Genomic DNA, 14954 nt, shown 5'->3' with positions numbered 1-14954 from the left:
TTCTTGGTGGTTGCTCGCCTGGGCGGAGGAATATTGTCTTCTGCGTGTAATGTTTTGCTAGAACAGGCGGCAACTTATTGGTCATACTACGCTTGCCTTCCAATGCTAAAGCCAAACATCGCAATACTTGGTCATGGCGCCAAGTAAACCGACCTTGGCAAAGAGCCACCTTACATCCTGTCAAAATGTGCCTTAATGTGGCAGGTGATGAACACAAAGGACAAGAGGGATCCTCTCCTACCCAGAGGTTTAGGTTCTGCGGTGATGGGAGAACATCATATGTTGACCTAATAAGGAAACTGATCCTACTCTCTTCCATTGACCAAAGGTCTTGCCAGCCCATTTTGCGTTGTTATTTGTTTTTAAATCCTTGAATGGTCTTGCCCCGCCGTACCTCTCTGAGCTTCTACACTCTTATAAACCCATCCGCTCTCTCAGGTCAGATAATCAGCTGCTCCTGAGTGTGCCTAAAACTAAGCGGAAGCTCAGAGGGGACCGTGCCTTTGCTGTGGCTGCACCCAAGCTATGGAATGATCTGCCTCTGCACGTTAAGCAGGCCTCTTCTTTGTCTGTTTTTAAAACCCGACTTAAAACCTATCTGTTCTCTGTGGCCTTTGACACCTAGATTGACTCATGTATATGTGTATGTGTATGTTTATGTTGTTTCATTTTATTTTTGTTGTATGTAGTTGTATGTCTTATGTGATTTTTCTGTACAGCACTTCGGTCAACTTTGGTTGTTTAAAAGTGCTTAACAAATAAAGTTGGTTTGTACGTCACACGCATCACACACAAGACCAGCGTCGGCCAATAGTGAGCCTACGTGTGACGTAGCTCTACGCAATCACACTACGTTAACTGACTAGAGGCCCACAGAGAAGGAAATGAATAGTTGAAATAAAGTCGTTATTTTGGAGGTTTTTTGCGCACAAAAAGTATTTCCGTCGTTTAATAAACTTAGGATTGAGCCACTGTAGTCACTTGGACTTGGATGTCTTTAATAACTTTTCGGGGCTGGCAAGATTCAATCCCTTAAGAAGATTGATCAGCTCTCAGTTTTAATCAAAAATATCTTAAAGGGTCATTCCACCGGTGGAGACATGAATATGTATTGAAAGTGGGTCATATATGTGGGGGTTACACCCCCCCGTCATTTCCGGTTGTGAGAACGCTTGGCGCGGTTGTGCTGCCGCTTCACGCTGGTACCTGTCTGTCTGCTGCTGTTACGTTCGTGTCTTTTCTTGGATATGTTTTTCTCTGTTTCAACCCTCCTGGATTATTCGCTGGACTACTCTCATACCCTCTAAATTTTTGTGAATTCGCTGGACTATTCTCAAAACTTTTGGATAACTGGATAACTGACCTGGGTGTCCCTGTGATCCCTCACACAGATCGGCTGCGAGTCCTCTCCGTCAATATCCTGTCATCCCTCTCGACACCTGATACTGTGAGTCTCCACTCTCTTTGTCATTTGTCTTTTGCGATGTAAATCCTTATTATGGTTGGGTAGCCGTCCCTTCTGAGGATTGTTGATTCCGACGTGGTTCTGGCTAACGCAGTGAAACCGATAAACTGTTGTGTTAGGTCGAACGGGTCATCACTCGTCATGTCGTCACATATACACTGGCAGTTTCTGTTTTTGTTTTTTGGTGGTCTTATCTGGATCTTCCTGTCTGTTGATGAGACGAATCACAGTTTTTTCCCCAAGATGGCTTTGCAATATTCCGTTGCTCATCTCAGATCATTAAAAGGAGTTTTCCGCCTGGCTCCTGATACTTATAAACGCTGTGAACAGCTCGAGGTTTTACGCCGACCTCGCTACATTCACCGGTCGCGGAAAAAACTCCGGAATTATTATTACTCGCCCCTCAATAATATTCCGGTTGTCTCTACCATCACCCGTGTTCTGGATACAACACAACTGGATAAAAGACATAGACATATCAACTTTGGAAATTTAAGATCGCTGCGTCCTGATCCTGACCTCGGAATCTGCAGACGTGCATCACCTGACCTGCGATGTGCGCTGCTAAACACCCGCTCTCTAACTGATAAAGCATCACTATTGAATGACATAATCATTGACACTGACCTGGACATGCTATTTCTAACGGAAACCTGGCAGGTGCCAAATGACTATTTGAGCTTAAACCTCTTAACGCCGCCTGGATACATCTTTTTTTCTCAACCACGTCTTCATCGCAGAGGTAGAGGGCTGGTTGTAGTTTGCCGTGAGACAATTAAAATATCCAAGATTGAGTTACACGATGTTACAACATTTGAATATTAGCGCTGAAAATGACGGGCCAAACGTCGCTGGTGGTAATCTTAATTTACCGACCACCAAAAAGTCCCTCTGACTTTTTTTCTGATATTAGTGAGATACTTACTCTTGTCTGTGCTTGTCATTCATCTGTTATTTTGCTTGGTGATTTTAACATACATGAAAACACTGCACAATGCAAAGAGTTGATGTCAGTATTGGACTGTTTCAACTTGATTCAAAATGTAACTTTTGCCACTCACTCTAGAGGCCACATACTGGATCTCATATGTACATCTGGCTTGAATAATATTCTTGTTAACGGCTCTGATTTTGCACTTTCAGACCACAAACTAATAAATTTCAGTTGTAGTTTTCCAATATCTATGTCTCCTCAGAAGAAAATGCTGACCTATCGTAAAATTAACTCTGTTAATTCAACTTTTTTTCTGCTTCTATAAGGGCTTCTACTTTATCAGAATGTCTACTGTCTAACCATCCATCAGAAATCTGCTGTACTTACAATAATGCTCTGTCTCAAATACTTGATATGCATGCCCCTGTTAAAACTAGACTGGTTCCATCTACTCGTGCCTCACCCTGGTTCACTCCTGAACTTCGGATGATGAAAACTGAGGGTCGCCGTCTAGAAAGACTATACAGGAAAACTGGACTCATTGTGCACTCTTTAGCTTTTAAAGAACACCTGCTCAACTACCGGACCGTCCTTAACAATGCAAGATCCACTTATTTCTCCTCCACTATTAGAAATTCCTCGTGCAGACCCAAATCACTCTTTGCTATGGTTAACAAACTAACAAATCCACCACAACATGTTATGTCAGGCTCTGTGGAGTTTGTAAATAGCTTCTCTAAATTCTTTTCAGACAAATTGATGTCTATCACTTCTTCCATCACCAAAAACAAGCATACAAGCGACTCAAACTTAATGATAACTGGACCAGCCCACTTGTCAAACCCTCTCTCTACTTTTACTCTGACTACTCCTGTTGCCATAAGTGACCTAATTGTGAAGTCAAATTCTACATCCTGCCGGCTCGATCCTACACCTACTGTTCTACTTAAGAAGTGCGTCCTCGAGGTCGCACCATTCATAACTCACATGATAAACTGTAGTTTAGCCCGTGCCATTGTCCCAGCGGAATTAAAAACTGCTGCAGTGACTCCCATTCTTAAAAAACCTGGCCTTGATCACCTAAACATGGACAATTACAGACCGATATCAAACCTAACATTCTTAAGCAAAATCCTTGAAAAGGTTGTTGCTTCTCAATTACGCTCTTATTTGGATATGAATGGTCTTTTTGAACCTTTTCAGTCGGGTTTTCGCCCATCTCACAGCACTGAAACTGCTCTTCTGCGTGTGGTTAACGACATTCTCTCATCGATGGATTCAGGGTTAATAAACATCTTGATGCTCCTTGATCTAAGCGCCGCTTTTGACACAGTCTGCCATGAATTGCTTATTTCTCGGCTTTCTGATATTGGTATCACTGGTTCCGCTCTTTCCTGGCTTATTTCCTATATCACTGACAGAATGTATTATATCACCATACAAGGTCATAATTCTGCCACCAATTTACTTACACGGGGCGTTCCTCAAGGTTCGGTTCTTGGTCCACTCTTGTTTATCATCTACATACACCCACTTGGTAGCATCATACGCAGGCATGGACTACAATTCCATTGCTATGCAGATGACATCCAAATTTACCTCACCACCAGCTCCGATAGACCATCCCTGCCTGACTCACTCACTGCATGCATCAGGGACATAAAGCATTGGATGTCCCTTAACTTCCTCAAATTAAATGATAATAAAACTGAGATATTAGTGATTGGTTCTCCAGTTTCAGTCAAAAGGATGGACCAGTCCTTCTATATTAATGGTTTCCATATAAAGCCTTCATCACTGACTCGCAACCTCGGTGTCTTATTTGACTCAACTCTGTCTTTTGGCTCTCATATTTCTTCCATTGTTAAAAACTCTTTCTTTCATCTTCGAAATATTGCTCGTCTAAGACCATCTCTCACTTTAGCTGACGCCGAACTCTTAATTCATGCATCAATCACATCACGTCTGGATTATTGCAATGCTTTATTTCTTGGCCTTCCCAAAAAACTTATTGCAAGATTGCAGTACGTCCAAAACTCAGCAGCAAGAGTTCTCACCTCCACCAGGCGTTCTGCTCACATTACTCCGGTGCTTCATGACCTTCACTGGTTACCTGTTTCATCACGTATCCACTTTAAGGTATTGCTTTTAACATATAAGGCATTAAACGGTCTTGCACCCCCATATTTGTCTGATCTACTTTTCACCTACCGTCCTGCACGCTCTCTCCGATCAACTGAACTTGGTTTACTGTCCATCCCTCGTTTTCGATTATCTACAGTAGGTGAAAGGTCATTCAGTGTTAATGCGCCAACATTATGGAATTCACTGCCCCTTTCACTTCGAAATATCTCATCAGTGACTGCTTTCAAGACACAGTTAAAAACATATCTGTTTAACATGTACTTCGCCTAAATGTGATTATATGTGTCCTTTGTGATTGTAAAGTTGTGCGTCAGTGTTAAATGTATTATAAAGGTACCATGTAAAGCGACCTTGAGCTTTGGAAAGGCGCTATACAAATAAAACTTCTTCTTCTTCTTCTTCTTTTTCTTCTTCTTCTTATGTAGTAGAATAGTATAATAAATTTCTAATTTGGGACCTTCTTGGCCGATAAAAGGCAGAAAATGACTTTTCAGTGCTTGTGGATTGTAGACAACAATCCCCATAGTGCATTGCAATGCTCAGCTCCGCAGACCACTCCCACTACAGTAGCTAGCTTAACTGCAAGATATTTGTGCAAGGAACCTGCCACGTTAACGTGTTAACAAAATGAAAATAAACTTACTTTACAGAAAGACGACCATTTGACCCAGTAGGCTTTGGCTGACGTTGCCAGTTGACTTTAGGTATTCTAAAGTAGGTCTCCAGGACGCTGCTATCCATATGGGGTGCGAAACTCGGGTGAGCAACACACACGTCCGTGTTGGCAGCAGACAGACTCTTGTTCTGTGTCCATTGGCGCAGATTGGTGGTGCCTATGTGTCCATAGGCACCACCAATTTGCCCCAGCTCGAGCCATTGCGGGCTCCTCATCCGCGGCAGGCAGATCGTCTGCATCGGCTGTGGTGGCAGCAGCTTCAGCCGCCTCCGGTTCCTCCATAGCCCTCAGCTGCTCGTCGCTATACTGTGGCTCATAAAGGTAGCCACGAACATCCATTTCTACCATAACTTCGTCAAAATCCAGATCCTCCATAATGCATCCGCCTGTGTATTCAGTACCTTCGTCCATATTTTCAAATAGGGTAAAGTAGAGCTGGCTTTAACACCTGATTAGGCTTCCTCGTTAACTGGCATACATGGCACGTCTTAATGAAGCGTGCCACATCTTTCTTTAGGCGAGGCCAATAGAAGTACTTCATAAGCCGATCATAGGTCTTTCTTACCCCCAAGTTCCCGGCTACATCCCCATGAGCTGTCTGTAGAACCAATTCTCTAAACTTAAAATGGCACTACCACTTGAAACACTGGGTCCTCAACCCCTTCGTCAGTGTGGGAAGACCACTTCCGGATCAACAACCACTCTTAAAAAAAAATAACCCCTCGCTGAACTGCGCAACTCCTCAGGTGGCAAAACCCCAACGAACAGATATTTTAATGTCGCTTCTTCCTTTTGAGCTGCAACAAAATCACTATAGGAAAGAGAAGGATGTAGATTAGGCAAAACAACAGACGTTAACTCCTTAGTCTGAGAAACATCATCATCAGAGACACGGCTCATAGCCCGTGTCACTGCACAAGCTGTAAAGACATCAGACAGATTCTAATGACTAACATCACGGTCAGCTGGAATAGAGGGATAATTCTTAACAACTACAGGGGGCGGTATATCACGCCAGACACGCTCTCCGGCCAGATTGTTGCCCAAGAGGAGATGGACGCCCTCTATAGGCAAAGAAGGGCGGACTGCTATTGTTACTTCCCCCTGCACCAAATCAGACTGCAGATTAATCATGTGCAATGGAACAGAAACAACCTTTAACCTGTAAGGGTGGATTTCCTGCAGGGGTTCAGTTTGCAAGACTGCCGAATGACTAAAGAAACGTTGTCAGCAAGATGGTAGAAAACTGTACATTTCTTGTCTATTCCACCCACTGCCACTTATACCAACGACGGAAATAAGCGCAGTTACAATAGCTTAATATGTGGGAGAGCGTTGCTATATAGAGTGACAATATTGTAATTGTATTGCAATAGGTAGCACTTCAAAGTCAATACCAAATCAAAACTAATGAGCACATTATTTGTAATTGAAAAGGTTTAATGACAAAATATGGTTACACTTAAAATAGTTACAAAATAGATGTATGAGATGATAATACTTATATCATTAATTGTACCCAGCATTTATGTAAAATGTTACCTGAGAGAAAGAGAGAGAGAGAGAGAGAGAGAGAGAGAGAGAGAGAGAGAGAGAAAAGAGGAGGTAAAGAAAGGGAGAGAGAGAGCCTCAAGAAAGAGACTCAGAGCATAAAAGGGCAGAGCATTAAAAGAGACAGAGCAACAGTTCCAATCTTCTTTTATCCTTTCCCTGACCATGTGACTAAAAACCAAATGTGAGACATTCAAACTGACCAATCAGATAATTACAACTCCCCCCATTGTTCTAAAGGTGTGACAAGTCATGGACCCCCAAAGTGCACACATCTTGGCCTACAGGCCTTGATCACTATCAGGCCCTCAACTCCAAATGGTCATTGGGGAAAGAGGGGGTGGATAACAGTAAAAACAAATGTCTTTCAAAGCAAATGTTCATTTCAAATGTCTTGGATTATTTTCAATCCTACAAATCCCCCCTTGGCACCGTTGGCCACACACATGGAGTCCAAAGGTGGCACAGTCCATAAAGACATGCTTTCTGTTGAATGTAGTTGCATCTTCAGCAGGCTTGTTGCAATAGCAGTTGGTCAGTCTTCAGTCTTTGTTCTCCTTTCAGCCGTGCATGAGGAGGCTCCATCAAATGGCGTTGCACCGTTCATAGATATGCAAATCATCCATCGAATACTTCACACCTCCACAAGGTACAGGCACTGAATCTGGGAGCTAACGAGTGGGACAGTGGGACAGCAATTTGGGAGCTGTCTCTTTCTGAGACAGGACACTGGATATGAACTTAGGTAGCAGGGATCCTGTGATTTAAAAGAACATACAGCACAACAAACAGCAAAAGCAGACACATGGCATTTGTCATTGGTCAGAGGTTTGATATGGTCAGATTAAAATTTGTCTCTGGCAAAAAGCCCTTATGATGCACTTAAAAATATGGTCAAGGGAGAATAAAAGAAGATCTTACAAGCTCTTACACTGTTTCTGGAAACATTTAAATAAATTGCATTACAACAAAACAACAAATGCTGGTTTAAAAACACATTTCATGAAAGTATCAGCAAAATATTCAGTGTAACCAAACATAGAGTTTCAATTGAATCAATGTCCAAAACATTGTTGAAAGTCAAATGGACAAAATAAAAATAAGCATAAATCAAATAAATTTCAGAAATGTTTCAAAAGCATTAATGAGAATACAAATATTTGTACTTGGTTAAAAATGAGAAATACTGACATACATTTTAAAATTTAAGTTGGTGAGACAAATGATAACTTGAGTGATTAAGTAAATCCAAAGAAAAACAAAACAAACAATTACTGTGTGAAGTTCACAGTTATAATTCAGTCTAGATGTAAAGACTTCATTAAAATTGTATGCATGAACTTTGGTGAGGCATAATCAGATAGATGCAGATTTGACTTTGAGTGAAGATCAAATGATGTCATCTATGTGGCTGCATTTAGCTGTGGCTATGTGTAAATTAAATCATGCCCCAAACAAAGGTGAGTGAGTTTTACAATTGTGATGCAAATTTGGTCCTGTTGTTGTAACAGGGAGCCAGCACGAGAATGTGAGTATGAGGTGTGATCTGGCTCAAAATCTTTCAACACCAATGTTTCAGTTAAGGAGCATGATAAAAGTGCAAAGTACAGAGTTACTGAATCCTGTTGTGAGGAAAGCATTTTCATGGTTAATGCAATTGTGAATCACATTGAAGCCACCTGGCAATTCTATGCTCCTGTACATGGTTTTACTGCAGCTATATGGAAAATAGCAGAGTTTTCCACTAAGGACACAAACAATTCAACATAGATACACATGCAACTTGAAATTGCTATGCAATTTTAATACTACAATTATTCCAGTTTACACAAGATACATGGCCTAGAATGCATGGCATCTACAGCCTTTAAACCTAAGTGTTTCATACACACTTACAGTAGAGCAATCATGTGTTTTAAAGAATAAACTTAATTAGCCTATGTGCACATGATAGTAGCACAAACAACTTTAAAGTGTGTTATATGAGCAATGTGTTACGTACAATTACAAATTTAAAAATACAAAGAGGATCAATTTGGATATTAAACTTGTAGCTATTGGGCTACTAACCCACTAGCAAGTGAAGTTAATAGCTGAAGGCCTTGCATGAACAAAGCAGTTAACTCACTAAGAGTTTTACCTGTATGTGCAGATCGCTGATTTTTGCTCTTAGAAAGTGGTTTGCTATTTTTCTGAAAATAAGGAGGAGGTCTACCCCTACCCAGTGACCAGCATTTTCCCTCTTTATGGCCTATTTTTTGACAGGAACTGCAAAACCTGCTTTCTTTACCATAGGGTTGATGGCTAAGTTCTCCTGGAGTTTGAGGATTTTCACGACTCTCTAATGCTAGTACACCATGCGTTCTCGTACATGACTCTGCGCTATTACGGTGCTGCATCACCTTAAGAACTGAAACAGGCACACTTTCTTGAGCAGTTGCACATGCATTTTCTGAACTAAATGTTTCAGATTCATTAGAGTAAGTCACCTCCTCTAAGAAGTGAACATGCTTTTTAGTCCCATCGCTGTTAAGCATTTTGGGAGACATGGACTTTTTAGCATTTAGCTTAGCTTTGAAATCTGCAATGGTCTCTTTGTGATTTGTACACTTTTCAGTCAGGACTAACTGCTCAGCTAGTAATCTATCTAGCTGTGTTTGAAGATCTTGAATCTTTGCCTCACACTTTTGTGCCTCTGCATTTTTAGATTGCACTTCTTTACATTTAGCATCTATACTTGAAGATAGACACTTAGTTAACTCACGTAGCCGTGTACAACTTATGAAGTTTAAAGCCTCGATTATTTCACCATGTTTTGATTTCTTTTGATGTTTGCCAATTGTGTTCCACCATTGGAGCATTTCCTCATCTGGACATTTAATATCAATGTACTCTTTCTTGAGTTTATCCAAGGTAGGCTCAACTTTTTTGCTCCATAAAGCAAACAATACGTCACTGTTATCAGAATTTTTCCCTTTTCCCTGAGGAGATCTGAATATTCACGGATTGTACAGTAATGGGACTATTGAAGCTATTTAAAACCTGCTGTTTCATTCAGTTCATGCAAATGGAGACTTTTCCTATCATACCATTACACAATGAAAACAGACTTACCCATTCCATGGTCAGAAGGTCAGCTTTAATCCATTCATAAAATCAACTGTGAAAAATGTCCTCATTCTCATGACCGATCAAAGAAAAATTCAGAAAGCTCACTGCAAGGGATCCTGGGTTTCGGCACCATCTGTAAGGGTGGATTTCCTGCAGGGGTTCAGTTTGCAAGACTGCCGAATGACTAAAGAAACGTTGTCAGCAAGATGGTAGAAAACTGTACATTTCTTGTCTATTCCACCCACTGCCACTTATACCAACGACGGAAATAAGCGCAGTTACAATAGCTTAATATGTGGGAGAGCGTTGCTATATAGAGTGACAATATTGTAATTGTATTGCAATAGGTAGCACTTCAAAGTCAATACCAAATCAAAACTAATTAGCACATTATTTGTAATTGAAAAGGTTTAATGACAAAATATGGTTACACTTAAAATAGTTACAAAATAGATGCATGAGATGATAATACTTATATCATTAATTGTACCCAGCATTTATGTAAAATGTTACCTGAGAGAAAGAGAGAGAGAGAGAGAGAGAGAGAGAGAGAGAGAGAGAGAGAGAGAGAGAGAAGAGGAGGTAAAGAAAGGGAGAGAGAGAGCCTCAAGAAAGAGACCCAGAGCATAAAAGGGCAGAGCATTAAAAGAGACAGAGCAACAGTTCCAATCTTCTTTTATCCTTTCCCTGACCATGTGACTAAAAACCAAATGTGAGACATTCTAACTGACCAATCAGATAATTACAACTCCCCCCATTGTTCTAAAGGTGTGACAAGTCATGGACCCCCAAAGTGCACACATCTTGGCCTACAGGCCTTGATCACTATCAGGCCCTCAACTCCAAATGGTCATTGGGGAAAGAGGGGGTGGATAACAGTAAAAACAAATGTCTTTCAAAGCAAATGTTCATTTCAAATGTCTTGGATTATTTTCAATCCTACAAATCCAATCCCCCGGACTAAGACATATTTCCCAATGCTCGAGTCAATAGAAAAAGGCAAAACAGACTCCAAGATAAAGGACTCATGGATTCACCCCTGTGTCCCTAAGGGTTTTAACTGGCACTTGGACAGAACTACCCACCAATGAAACTAAGCCATCTGTAAAAAAAGGAAAATAGCCATTTTCACCCGCTTCAACTGAATTAGCCCTACCGTTGCTCTCACTAGACCTAGCAAAGCTCAGGCCTGATAGCTGAGATGAAGTCACAACCACTACAGACTTAGCCTCCGTCCCAGCCACCAAAACTTTAGAAGGTACACCTGACTCACATACAGCAAGTGTGACTCCCCCTAACAACACCAGTACCATGTCTCTGACTTTTCCCTGTTTCCCTCTGGGGTCGGAGGTGTTTTTGGGGTCCTTGAGATGTTTTGACATGCCCTGACATTTGTGCTTTTTTCAGTTGCTTATAAACATATTAATGGCAAAGGTGTAATTACACTCTATTTAGCACAAACAGGGCTACCATAATATGTGAGCAACAAGTATGTACATGTTTGTATTTTTGAGGGAATATTGTTTATGCATGGTTATTGAAAAAACTAAAACTTAAAGTTTCTGAAATAAGGCCACAAAACACACACTAAATATGTGTCCACAATACTTTTCACTAATGGATATTGTCGCCTAGAGTTTTTACTTCAAAATGATCTGAAAATCATCCTGCCTAATCATTCACATAAAACAATACATTGATTTAAATCTTATAAAACACTTTTTGTTTGGAAAGGCAATATGCGTGGAGGCGTGTTCACACCTGAGAAGACAATGACCGCTTAATGTCCCAGCAAACATGCTCCTTTGGGGCCTGAATGGGCCCCTTGTGGGCAGCCCACTGTGGGTCCAGATACCGGCGTGAAATGCGGGGCACATGTGGGCCCCACACTATGGGGCCAAGGTGGGACCCCAGTGGGACAGACCAAAGTGTGGGCTTACTGTGGGCTGGCCCACACCAAGTAGAGTGGGCCCCCATTGGGGCCAGTTGTGGGCCCACAGCAAACCCCTTAGGGGCCCGTGTGGGGTCATTGTGGGCAGCCCACTGTGGGCCCAGATACCGGTGTGAAATGCGGGGCACATGTGGGCCCCACACTATGGGGCCGAGGTGGATCCCCATGCGGTGGGCAAAGTGTGGGTATACTGTGGGTACATTGCGTTAAGTGTGGGCATACTGTGGGTGCACTGGGAAAAGTGTGGGCATACTGCGGACAATACAATGATGTGTTGTAATATACCTGTGGCCTTAAGAAACAAGATTAGTTTGGTTCTACTTTGCATTTGCCACAATACATGCAAAATAATTGCACTTGTTGAAAGTCGAAGTAGTACATTACAAGTCATATCTTTCAAATAATTTAATTTATTCACAGTCATGTAAAAAATATATAAAATACATTTCCGTTCAAAACTTTGGGGTCAGTAAGATTTTTTAAATAGCCCTACTTTTGAACAAAGTAATTTTACAAAGTAATTATTCCTGGGATGTTAAAACTGAATTTTCAGTAGCTAGCATCCAGTCGTCAGCATGTAAATCGTGAAAAAAAATAAGGAATGTTTGAACAGAACTTTCAAAAGAGCAGCATTTATTTGAAAAAGATTTTGAGTAAAAAAAAAAACAGTCAAAACAAAAAAATCATATAAAACCACATCACAACAAATTAAGGTAGATTATGAATCCTCTAATAAAATAAATCAATCCCCTCGGATGCTTTGCTCCTTCCACCATCCCAGTCTCTTGCATTAGGATCAGCATCAACCCCTTTGGATGCTGCTTCAGCTGTGTCAGCATCTAAAGTGAGAAAAAAAACAACAACAATTGAAATGTTAACATAAAAAAATGTATTAAAAAAACGGGGTTGTTCCAAGTGTAATTTATACACTTGTGTTTTCCCAAGGGTTAGGCCGTTTCCACCTCAGAAAACAAATAATCTTCTGCACTTTGACTGGAGGATAATTTGAGTTCCAGAAAAATAGTTATAGTTTTTTTATTAATATTAAAAACAAATGTAGGTGGTGTTGTTGAGAGAGAAACATACAGAGAGTGAACCAATTGAGGACATGATGAAATGAGCGCATGAGAACAATTTACAAAAATTATCAACACAATATATAATTTTGTCAATTTGTACTCACACTCATGTCATTCCAAACCTGCATTATTTCTTCTGTAGAAGATTCTTCTGATATTTTGAAAAATGACTCGATAAAAAGTCAGTGGGATTTTCATTGTATGGACAAAACAGATTAAACATTATTTAAAATTATTCTTTGGCATTCCACAGAAAAAAGTAAATAATACATGTTTGGAACAACATGAAGAACAATCCCTTTAATGTCTTTATCAAGAAATCATTGATGGCTTTAACTTGCAGCATGAATATGTTATTTTTATAAAAGAAACTACAGAGAATGTGTCTGACAGTCAAAAATGTACTTACACAGAAAAAGAGTGACCTGTGCCCGAGTGGCTCTCTGTTGGGTTTATTTAGCTGTTTGACACACAACACAATTAAGGAAAAAAGAGAGAAGACAACTGAATATTAGTAATATTACATATTACATAAATCTATACAAATAAAAATTATTATTTTTTTCATCAGTGATTATTGACTAATTAATATGTCAGGAGTTCTCAACTCTGGTCCTCGAAGTGCACTGTCTTGCAGTTTATGTCCACACCTGATCAATCTCACTTGCTCTTTTAACCAAACGAGCTTGATTAGGCTAGCTTGTTCAGGTGTGTTGGACTTGGACCAGGGTTTGGTGCTAAAGTCTGCAGGACAGTGGTCCTCAAGGGCCAGAGCTGAGATCCCCTGCAATATGTTCTGAACATGACTAGATGGATCACTTACAGCACTGGTGTCCAGTCCTGGTCATGGAGGAGTTTAGCTGTCTGTACTTTCTGTTGATCCTGAAGACCTCGATCAACTGGTTCAAATCTGCTTAACTGGGGTTGGAGCTCAATTCTGCAATCAGGATTAGATGGCAATGAATACTGAAAAGAGAGAGGACAAACAACATTTTAATGTTATAAACCCAGTTTAAACTTTTATTCATGAATATGTACAATAACATCTAAGAATGTATGCTACATATGACACCACTGTACTGACAAATACAGTATTTTTTCAGTGGGTGAGGAACATCTCATTTAAAAAAATTGATACCCAAAATATTAACAGATAACATAAGCAAAATGTTTATGAAAATACAGTTATATATATGGTGCAAAGAAAGTTTTTGTAAATGTCTATGACAAATCTACAAACTGAGAATGTGTCAGACAGTAATTCCAACAGAATACTTACACAGAGCAGTACTGATTATCTGATTACACACAAGGAAAAGGGAGAAAAAGAAACAAATATTAATATTTCAGTGAAATATTTACAGTATCTGTATGGATAAACGTTCTAATGAAATTTCTACATTCAAAATAAATTATTACATTCATATTTAATGTTATTAAATGAATGAATATTATTTCATGGCCTAAATGTTTTACTTACATTATATTTATTCATAATTAAGTTAATTAAATATTACAGATGGTTGATTTCATTTCAGTTATCAATTAAAGTTAGAATTGTAAAATATGTTATTTTTAGCTCACGTTAACATGACAGTTATGACGTTATGTAAATAGCCTATATGATTTGCTGTCTGTCAATGCGCAGTGTTTACAGGTGTCTATCAATTATGAACGTCATAATCATATTTAACGAGATGTAGTTAGAGTGTGTAGCTTATGTATTGTGTTTACACTACATAAATACTCGTTTACATCGCTATTTAAAACTTTAAAACAAAGACATCACTGATTCAGCCGGGCCATTGTGTTTAGCTCGGCCCTAGTTCATCGCGTAAACGGTAAAACAATAATAAACCAAATTATAATAGCACCAAAAGGTATGTAACTTACAGTAAACTTACACAAACTTGAATTCATTTAGTTTTAAAGTATATATTACCTCGGAGATCACCAAAAAACGGACTGTCTGAGCAGCTAGTAACGCTAGACCGTTAAAACCGTTTCATTTAAACAGCAGCAGAGTAACGTTAGCTATAATC

General features: G+C 39.9%; 1 long non-coding RNA gene across 1 annotated transcript; it reads right to left on the bottom strand.

Moving 5' to 3' along the window:
* Positions 1-12593: 12593 nt before the first annotated feature.
* LOC143718651 (uncharacterized) lies at positions 12594-13994 on the bottom strand. The gene is made up of 3 exons (XR_013196468.1): positions 13736-13994; positions 13322-13372; positions 12594-12672 (listed from the first exon to the last, which is right to left on the bottom strand). It is a non-coding gene; the product is annotated as an uncharacterized LOC143718651 (long non-coding RNA).
* Positions 13995-14954: the final 960 nt, after the last annotated feature.

Source organism: Siphateles boraxobius, unplaced genomic scaffold (genome assembly GCF_051911475.1).
Source record: "Siphateles boraxobius isolate OS27281-9 unplaced genomic scaffold, OSU_SipBor_1 61, whole genome shotgun sequence".
Classification (NCBI taxonomy): domain Eukaryota; kingdom Metazoa; phylum Chordata; class Actinopteri; order Cypriniformes; family Leuciscidae; genus Siphateles; species Siphateles boraxobius.
This window is presented reverse-complemented; position numbering and strand designations above follow the sequence as displayed.